The sequence below is a fragment of the Peromyscus eremicus genome, chromosome 9 (assembly GCF_949786415.1).
Source record: "Peromyscus eremicus chromosome 9, PerEre_H2_v1, whole genome shotgun sequence".
NCBI lineage: Eukaryota > Metazoa > Chordata > Mammalia > Rodentia > Cricetidae > Peromyscus > Peromyscus eremicus.
This window is the reverse complement of record NC_081425.1, coordinates 103,230,372-103,240,919: the sequence shown is the minus strand read 5'-3', so window position 1 is coordinate 103,240,919 and position 10,548 is coordinate 103,230,372. Positions and strand designations below refer to the sequence as shown.

The 10,548-nt window shown below is 41.4% G+C and overlaps 1 pseudogene; it reads left to right on the top strand.

Annotated features, from left to right (window-relative positions):
- The first annotated feature begins 6,594 nt into the window (after positions 1-6,594).
- On the top strand, positions 6,595-9,990 carry LOC131919097 (dolichyl-diphosphooligosaccharide--protein glycosyltransferase subunit STT3A-like; annotated as a pseudogene).
- The last annotated feature ends 558 nt before the right edge of the window (positions 9,991-10,548 follow it).

The window sequence follows — 10,548 nt, the reverse complement described above, 5'->3', positions numbered from 1 at the left end:
AGAATTTCACAGCACTCTTCCTCAACCTCTGTTATTTTGGCTCTCTCTTCCATGATGCTCCCTGAGCCTTTGAAGAGGGGGTGATATGGCCGTCAAGGCAACAGTAGTGGGCTCCTCCCCAGGGCCTATGCATTCCCAAGCCATGAGGTTTTAACAAGGTTTGCAGTACTAGGCATAAATTTCCTCCTATGGAGTAGGTTTCAAATTCAGTTTTTAAAAAGCAGTTGGTTACCTTTATAACCCTTTGCCACTAGTACACATGTCAATATTGTAGCATGAAGGGTTGACCACTAGGTTAACATCACTCTATTACAATAAGAAAAATCTGAACAAACAAGAAGAAATTAGTGACTCATTTTGGTTCTGTCAGAGAACAGACATTACTAAACTAGTCATCACCATGGAGATAGAGGTGAATCTTCAGAGGATAGAAGAATCTTCTGAAGTCACAAATTAAGTAAAAGCTCAGAAGTAGTTAAAACAATAAATAACTGGAGGCTTGTAGAGACTATCTTGAGACTAGTAATATGTTGAGGGTCCTGCCTTTTAGTCAATTTTGCCTTTAAGAACCTCTCATAGTAAATATCCAGGAATCCCCTCCCCAAACTCTAAGAAGATGGAGAAGAAAGAAAAACCTTTGCAGAATACCTTAAGCTGTTCTCTGAGGAAAAATAAACCATTAGAGTTTTCTTCCAGTGGGAAGGTGGCCCTGGACTACATCCTCTTAGTCTATGGGGGAAGGGTGGGGCAACCCTTGAGAATGGCAAGACCCAAGTGCACAACCTCATTAAAGTAAGCAAGTTTAGTCTAATCATATAATTACAGGTGCCTCCCCTCTTCTATGCCCTTCTGACTACCAACAGAACTCTAGAGGAAGAGTAAGTTCAAATCCAAAGAGCTCCAGATGCACCCTGCAGAGGAGTCATTAGGGAAGCCCAAAGAAAACAGAGGATCAAAACCATGACAGAATGTGAAACGTTTGGCAACTACAGCTACAGAAAACATGAACTCAGGCCCAGCTTCACGTTAGATTAACATAAAACCTCACACTAAGACTTACTAACCACAGTGCCTATTAAATGACACAATACGTCTGGCTTCCAACAAAATATTACAAGGCATATCAGAAAAACAAACAAAAAAAAGAATCTCTGAAAAGACAAGGCATGCATAAGGGTCAGATATGACATAGGTTTTAAATGAACAGACAGGGGAACTTAAACCTAACATGATTAATATGTTAACGGACCGAGTGGGAGAAAGATAGACACAAAAGAACAGATGGCTGATGGAAATACAAAGATGAAAACTCTAAAAATCCAGAGGAAAATGCTAGAAATTAAGGGACAGAAATAAAGAGTACAGAATCTCTTTGGCAGGTTCATCAGTAGGTTGAACATAACAAAAGAAATAATTACTGAGCCTAAAGATGAGTCAATAGAAACTTTGCAAATTGAAACACAAAGATAAAAAGGAACATTCAAAAGTAACAGCAAAGCCACTAATAACATGCCATCTAAAAATCCTTGGACACATTTTAAGAGGCATTAACATCATTTAATTGGAAAACCAGAGGAAAGGTAGAGAGGATGGAAAAAAAATGAATGTTTCATGGGATAATATACGAAAAAAATTCAAAATGCCAGTCATTAATCTATAGATTCGAGAAACTTGAAATTCCAAGCAAGATAACTATGAAATTGTCAACACACACACACACACACACACACACACACACACACTTAACATACACATGCAGAAATACTCAACACAGACCAGCAAGGTAGAAAAATAAGACAGAAGTGAAAACAAAAAGTCAAAAAGCACAGTGAGTAAGCCATGAATCACCCAATGATGAGTGCACACTCTGAGAAATGAGGTGGAAAATCCATCACCACACAAGCATCAGTGGAGAGAACATGCACAAACTAGAGGACACAGGTCAGTCACTCACCTTGTAATGAAATCAGAAGAGGAGGTAAACCTGAACCATAGATGGTTTTTACTACTAAGGAGCACACTCTGGAATAACCATTAGTTCAGCAAAAGGGAATACAGAACCCAGTGTGAGTGATGATTGCTCCTTCTGTTTCCTGTGCTGGGGATTGAACTCAGGGCATTGAACACAGGTAATTGTTTCCTGTGCTGGAGATTGAACTCAGGGCCCTGAACACAGGTAATTGTTTCCTTTGCTGGGGTTGAACTCAGGGCCCTGAACACAGGTAATTGTTCCCTGTGCTGGAGATTGAACTCAGGGCCCTGAACACAGGTAATTGTTCTCTGTGCTGGGGATTGAACTCAGGGCCCTGAACACAGGTAACTGTTTCCTTTGCTGGGGTTGAACTCAGGGCCCTGAACACAGGTAACTGTTTCCTTTGCTGGGGTTGAACTCAGGGCCCTGAACACAGGTAATTGTTCTCTGTGCTGGGGATTGAACTCAGGGCCCTGAACACAGGTAACTGTTTCCTTTGCTGGGCTTGAACTCAGGGCCCTGAACACAGGTAATTGTTCCCTGTGCTGGAGATTGAACTCAGGGCCCTGAAAACAGGTAATTGTTTCTTGTGCTGAGGATTGAACTCGGGGCCCGAAACACAGGTAATTGTTCTCTGTGCTGGGGATTGAACTCAGGGCCCTGAACACAGGTAATTGTTCCCTGTGCTGGGGTTGAACTCAGGGCATTGAACACAGGTGGTGATAAAAACAAAAAGCAGGAATTGATCAGGAAAAGCAGGAACCCAACAGTAACCTGATAATGTCCTTGCTGGAGGTCAAAATGCCAGAAAACCATTCTGGTCCCAGGTTCCAGATAAGCTCTTACCCTTTCCTGGAAGCTGTATGTGCGTGGTTGAAACTGAGACCACCCCTGGATGCCTTGGGATTGGTCAGCTGGACTGACCAGCTCATCCCCTGCCCTGGTCTCAACCCAGTTTCTACCAGAGTCCTTTAAAAGCTCACAGACTAGTTGCTTGATGGCAACCTACTTCCTGGGAGCCCTTCTGCTGTATAAGATCTCTCTCTCTCTCTCTCTCTCTCTCTCTCTCTCTCTCTCTCTCTCCTGTCTCTCTCTCGCTTGCTCTCTCATCTATATCAACCCTCTTTCTAAAACTTACCTTCTTTGCTATCTGAATTTCATTCTTTGAATTCTTGAGACAAGAGCCCAGCTGCAGTTCTGGCAGCTGTTGGGCTTTCTGGGACCCTCACCCCTAAGCCATCTCACCTAGAGCCAAACAAGAGTCCATTAAACCAAAAAACAAAAGCAAACAAACAAAATCATGTTTTCCTGTATCAGTCAGGGTTCCCTTGCTTAGCTGAACCACAAGCCCATTCATTATATACCATATATGGTGCATGTGCTCTGCTTCCATAACTAACAACATGTTTGGCTGGTTTACACCTACATCACACAAATATGTGAGTAGCACATGATGCTACAATACTACGATGACAACTCCATCACAATGGCATGTGACTGTTGTAATATAAGCTATGATTTAGTAAATTGTCTTTATATGCTGAATGACAGGCATGATAATCCCTAATCCAACTATAGCAAAGATCACTCTAATTATGAATGATCTTGATGCATCAATTAAATTGCAAGGAATTGTGACATAGAATTAAAGAAACAAGGCCTCCAGTGTCTATGAAACTTACTTTAAGTATACAGACTCAAGCTAACAGTAAAGAGATACACAAAGCTAACACTAAGCAAAAGAAAGCTGGGGCAGCTGTATTAATTTCAGACAAGGCAGACTTCAAAAATGAAAAATTATTGGGGATTAAAAACCAACATTATATTATAATAAAAGAATCAATTATCCTCCTAGAAAATGTATCTATCAATATTTTTAAGAAAATAATATGATTATATGAACTGATGCACAAGACCACCTGACATAACCTAATTTATATTCATGATAAAAATTCTCACCAGACTAGGAATAATGGAACCCCCTCGGTTCCATAAAGAGCCTCTGGAAAGTCTGCATAGCTGACATTAGACCACTGGGAAGCTGGAGAGGCTTCTCCCTTGCAACTTGGGGGAGTTGGGGAAGTCACCTCTCACAATTCTTATTCCACAGCATGTGCAGAAAGCCCTAGTGGTACAATAAGAAACAAAACAGAACAAAAAGCAAAGGGAATGCCAATCAGGAAAGAAGAAACGGTGTGTTTCTCCTGCGACAGATCCCATACAGAGAAACCCAACACAACTAAACCTTCAAAAAGTTTTTGGTTGAGCAGCTAAGAAGTAAATTGCCAAGTTCTCAGAATTCAAGGCTAATACATAAAATAATAATAATAATAATAATAATAATAATAATAATAATAATAATAATTGTTTTCAGGGGCTAGAGAGATGGCTCAGTAGTCACAAACTTGGTGCTCGTCCAGAGGACCGACATTGGCTCCCAGCACCCACGCTCAGTGACTGACAACCACCTGTAACTCCAGCTCCAAGGGTGTCTGATGCTCTCTTCTGGCTTCCACAGGCACTGCACTCACACACAAACACAGGTGAAAAGAAAAATAAATCTTTTTAAAGAAGTAATTATTTCCAAAATACCAGCAAGGTACACCTGGAGTTTGCTGTTTTAAAATGTCATTCATAAAACTTCTAAAACCTGAAGTTATTCAGTAAAAATGTATCAAATATTCATAAGATCTGAATGTTAAATAAAAAAATCCAACACTCTGATGAAAGAAATCAAAGTAAATATAAATAAATGGAGTTTCTAATTATAGGTGAGAGACTCAATATTATTAACATAATTTACTCCTAATTTTACTAATAGAGTCAATGAAATCCCAAGTAGAATCCAGAAACATATATTATTGGTATTGAGAAACTGAGCGTAAAGTTGATATGGAAATGCAAGAGACTCAACAGAGTCAAATAATACTGTAGAACAACAAACCCGAGGAGTCTCCCTGGCTGACTTAAAATGCACTGTCCAGCTGGAGCAATCAAGCCAAAATGTATTGCTGAAGGAGGAGACTGCTACTCGGAGGAATACTATGGAGTGTTCCAAAATGGACAAAGCCAGCTGATGCTTCCAAGACCACTCAGCAAGTCAAGACAGAGGGTTCAAGAAATAGTGTTGGCACAATAGATGAAAATCTGCCAAACAAGGCAATGAGCCACAGATCTGACACCTCTCATGAATGTCAACCCAAAATGAATTGTACACCTAAAGGTTACAATTAAACCATAGAAAAGTAAACAAAATAAAAAATCCAGGCAACATTGGGTTTATCAATACAAAATATTTTAGATAAAATACCAAAATCATGACAAAAGAAAGAAAAAAGTTCTGGGTTGGACTTTCTATTTCTCTGTGAAAATGACTATTAAAAGAATAAAAAGACAAAACTGAGAAGAAATGCTAGAAAACACATATCTGATAAAGAACGAATTTCCAAAAATATACTAAAAGTGCAATAAGAAAATAAAACTCTCTTAAAGATTTATTTTTGTTTGTCATTGTGTGTGTGTGTATATATGTGTGTGTGTGTGTGTGTGTGTGTGTGTGTGTGTGTGTGTGTGTTACTCTTAGAGGCCAGAAGAGGGCATCAGGTTCTCTGCAGCTAGAGTTACAGGTCATTGTGGGCCACCTGACCTGAGCTCTGAGAATGGAGCTCCAGTTTTTTTTCTTATAAGAGCAACAGTTTTCTTAACATCTGAGCCATCTCTCCAGCCACAGAAGCCTATTTTTAAAATAGACTGCCAGCCGGGCGGTGGTGGCGCACGCCTTTAATCCCAGCACTCGGGAGGCAGAGCCAGGCGGATCTCTGTGAGTTCGAGGCCAGCCTGGGCTACCAAGTGAGTTCCAGGAGAGGCGCAAAGCTACACAGAGAAACCCTGTCTCAAAAAACCAAAAAAAAAAAAAAAAAAAAAAAAATAGACTGCCTCATCAAGGAAGGTACTCATGGAAAATAAGGAGAGTAAAAATTATCCTGGATAGATACACTATTACAGAATTTCAGATTAAAACAGTAATTGGATATTGTACTGAAACTCTTGTAAAAGTTCACATAAAAAAAAATGGCAGTCCAAAATGCTAGTGTGGATAGAGGCCGGAATGCGCCTCTACTAATCTAATGTTAGGGTAAGGAGTCACGTAGCCACTCTGGAAAACAGCTTCACAGTTTCTTCCAAGCTAAATGTAGTTTTACCACATGATCAAACAGTTTGTCTGCTTTGAAAAAATAGCTCCACACAAAATCTGCACAGGGCTGCCTAGAACAGCTCTATTCAGGATCACCCAGACTAGAAGCCGTCATATCTGCAAAGGACAAAAAAATGCTAGACATGCATAGCAAAATGTTATTCCAGGAAAAAAAAAAAAAAGACATGTGACCAAGCTGGAAACTGGATAAGCTTTGAATACACACTGCTAAGTGACAGAACTTCCAAAAGGCCACACTCTGTGCCTCAAATTACATGACAGTTTGCAGAAGACTAAACTATAGTGAAAGGGAAATCAGTGGCTTTGGTTGCTCTGGAAAGAGGGTTAAACACAGCAGGCCCTTTCAGGGGAGGAGCTGTGTAAGATTCAGTGCTGACTGATAGATGGCATTACATGATCCCCCAAAATGGCAGCAGCAGCAGATCTCAATGTGCTCATGGTATGTTTCCTAATGATTTATTTTTATTACTTTTTAATTACTTGTGTATGTTTCGTATTTGCACATGTAATAGGTACCCATGAAGTACAGTAGAGGATGTTGGACGGACCTCCCAGAGCTGGAGTTCTAGGCATTTGTGAGCCACCAAAAGTTGGTGCTCGAAATCAAACTTAGATCTTCTGTTAGAGCAGCAAGTGACCTTAACCATTCAGCCTCTTCAGTCCCTGCACATGTGCTCGCAAAGACACATTATGGATGACTCTGTGGTTTAGGTACAGTTGTCCCTCAAGAAACTTAGCCTCCAGAACAAGATTATTGAGAGAGAGATGAGACTTGGTGGGAGGTGACGGGATCATGGGGGTACTGCCTTGTGTATACCTCAGTGTTAATCCAGAGATGCTGGCTTGGGTCTTGAGTGGACTGTAATAAATCCTCATAGACTCGGTTTCTCATGTTCACATGTTCCTGCTGCAGATGCCTGCTCCCCACTCTGTGTATCCATCTATGCCATGAGCAGGATGAGGCCTTCACTATTAGCTGAGCAGACCCTGAAGCCATGTTCTAGGACCTCCAATATGCTGAGCTAAAATCCACCTCGACTTTATAAGTGGCCTGGTATCATGGTTCGTCCTGTCAACTTGATTAGATTAAAGAAGTGCCTAGGAGATAGTGAAGCATAACTCGGCCCACCTCTGCAAGTGTCTCTAACCATGTTTCAAGAACGAACTAACTCCAAAGGAGACCCACACTTCGTACAGACAGCAGCATCCCTCAGGCCAAGGCTCAGAGAGAAAAGAGGGGAAAGGAATCAAGGCCTGCAGTACAGGCATTCTCTCTCTCTCTCTCTCTCTCTCTCTCTCTCTCTCTCTCTCTCTCTCTCTCTCTCTCTCTCTTTCCTGGCTGCTCTGCCTTGTCCTTCCCTCCAGGATGGACTGAAAGCTCTGAAAGGTTGACAAGGAATACATCTCCCCCCGCCCCTTGTGTTCCTCAGATAGTCACAATGACAGGAAAGTCAGACTACAAACAAGGTTGGGCTCTCAGTGAAAAGAATCCATCCAGACTCAGGTATTTTTCTGTAGTAACATAAAATAGACCAAGATAATATAAGGTTGGGAGTGTCACTGAATGTGTGGTGGGGGAGAGGGGTGAGTTCCTGGGGAGTATCTGCAGCCTATTTGAATAGCACCAGTTCCCACCCATCATCAATGTCAAGACAACTAAGCTTGGATTTTTGTCATTGTCCTATGAGAAGCAGGACACACTTCTGAAGCTTTTGATTCTGTCAATGGCTGTTGTGTTATCTTTTACCGCTCATCTCTTTGCTGTCCTTAGATTCAAAAGTGTTATCTATGGATTTGATTCACACTTTAATTATCAGACTACCTAGTTTCTGGCTGAAGAGGGATTTTATAAATTCCATAACTCTTTTGACAACCAAGTCTGGTACTCTTTGGGGAAAATCACTGGAGGAACAATTTACCCAGGCATGTGATCATCTCTGCTGATGTTTGGAATGTCTGTTTTCCTGGCTGCTCTCTTGTACTTCACAACCATAGTCATATACCACCTCCTCAAAGAGCTCAGGGAGGCAGGGGCTGGCTTCTTACTGTTGCCATGATTGCTGTAGCTTCTGGATACTTCTCCACTTATAGGTGGCTCATATGATAATGAAGGCATCTCTGTCTTTTGCATACTCCTGACCAACTACATGTGGATCAAGGCAGTGAAGACCAGTTCTGTCTGTTGGGCAGCCAAGTGGTCTCTTCATGGGGAGGTCATGTGTTCCTGATTCACTTGACTCTCTTTGTGCAAATGGGCATCTTCCCTATGGATCCATGTAACCTACTGTACTGTTTATTGCCCAGGTATCATTCTTCCCACACAGATCTCTGTCCTTTCATCAGAACTTATGGCAGACACTGGAGTGGTTGGTCTCTGTTAGAACCATGCCTTTTGTGGGTTGCCTGCACCTAGTTGAATCCAGGGCAATTTGAAGTTTTTTCCTAGAGTGTCATCTCCCTGGTTGGCTTTGTCCTTCTCACCAGTGGAGCTCTCCTTATGCTGAAAAGTTTCTCCCTGGACAGGGCTTTTCTGTTCACTGCAGGAGCTCTCTTAGGCTAAGAACAGCGTCCTTACTGTTGCCACCGTGTCTGAGCATCTGTCTGTGGTCAGATCCTCCCACTGTCTCAGTCATCAGCTCCTCTTTCTGGTTGCCCTCTATTATGACTTTAGCAAACTGTCTTGTGTGCAGACTTTACCATCATGTATGGTGTGACTAGAAAGTATTGTTCAGCCGTAATGTTGTATCTAGTACTGGTACTGGCACCTGTTATGTGCATTCTTTCTAGATTGGAGTCTCCCTGGTGCTGTTCATATAAATGAAGTATCTGGATGTAAGTCACCTAGGCAAGAAGGGCAAGAAGCAACAGGATTCCATTTACTCTATGAAGAATGAAGAGTCAAGTGGATGATGCTGGTAATAGTATTTTTTTTCTTATCACCTACACTTTTCATTCTGCCTGAGTGACCAGTGAGGCCTTATTCCCCGTCCCCCATCATATTAGGTGCCTGTGGTTGCGTGACAATAAAATCACTTTTCATGACTTCTGAGAAGCATATTATTGGTTTCATCACAATACTCCAGAGCTTGTAAATGTCATGTGATGGTGTGATTCTGGCTACCAAATTTCTGCAGTGGCAAATCAGACAATTTTAGTGCATAATAACACATGAACTAAGAAAAAATATTCTATGAAATTTGAGGAAGCTTGATGCCAGCTGTGTGTCTGATATCTTGGAAGCCTCACTGAGTATTGCTTTGATGATACCAACAAGTTTCTTTGGCTGGTCTGGATTAGAGGGAGCACAGACACAGTAAGACATATTAGGTGGTAGTGGTAGTGGGAACAGCACTCCTTTAATCCCGGTACTCGGCAGGCAGGCAGATTTCTAAGTTCAAGGCCAGTCTGGTCTAAAGAGAGAGCTCCAGAACAGCCAAGGCTTCATAGAGAAACCCTGTTTCAAAAAACCAAAAAACAACACCCCCCCCACCCAAACAAAAGAAAGAAAAGACATATCAAGGAGAATGACCAGCGTACTCCAACTGGGGAGTTTCTTGTGGGCCTTGGGGTTCTCTTGTGTTTATCAACTATCTTTTGTACAAAGTGGGTTGCTACAGCTTTAGGCAGTTCTACACAGAAGCCAAGCATCTGCCAGGCTTTGACTATGTCTGAAATACTGAGATTAGTAATAAAGATCTTTGAGCTTGATGTTGGATGAAGCACAGAACACTGGCTGGCCAGGATCTATGAGGAAAAGGGCCTGGATAATCAAGACCTGCCAAGGACATGGATGTGGTATTGATCTCCCATTCACTGAGCACATCATGTGGAGGTTTGTTTTTTTATTGTTTTTCCAATGCAATTTATAAGAACAGAGGGATATGAGGTTAGAATAGTCTGGAAATTTACCCTAGTTGATATGGGTTGGGCCAATTGAAATGATTTTCATAATTCTGAGTAGGTTATTAAACAAAATGTAATGGCTTTACTTTGGTCAAATAAAGGGGGGATTGAAGTGCCTTATTTACTAATTGTTCAGTAGAGAAACACAAACACCAGCTCAGTTCCTTATGAAGATCGCCATCAATGACAGGCATGCTGATAGTATGTATTTTTTCATTTGCTTCCTTGTTCTAACTCCCAAGAACCCACAACTCCAGGCTTTTCCAACGGAGAAAGAGTCTACAAAGTACTTCTAAGTATTCCTCAATGGTGTCAAGATCAGAAACAGAAAAGATACTTGAGAATGGCCACAGCTTATGGGAGCATAGGGGAATGGTGCTTTCATAAGGTGTGGTATATTTGATGGGAATTCGGTGTAAAACAAAAGACATTACCTTAAAAAGGGAAAGAAAGTCTG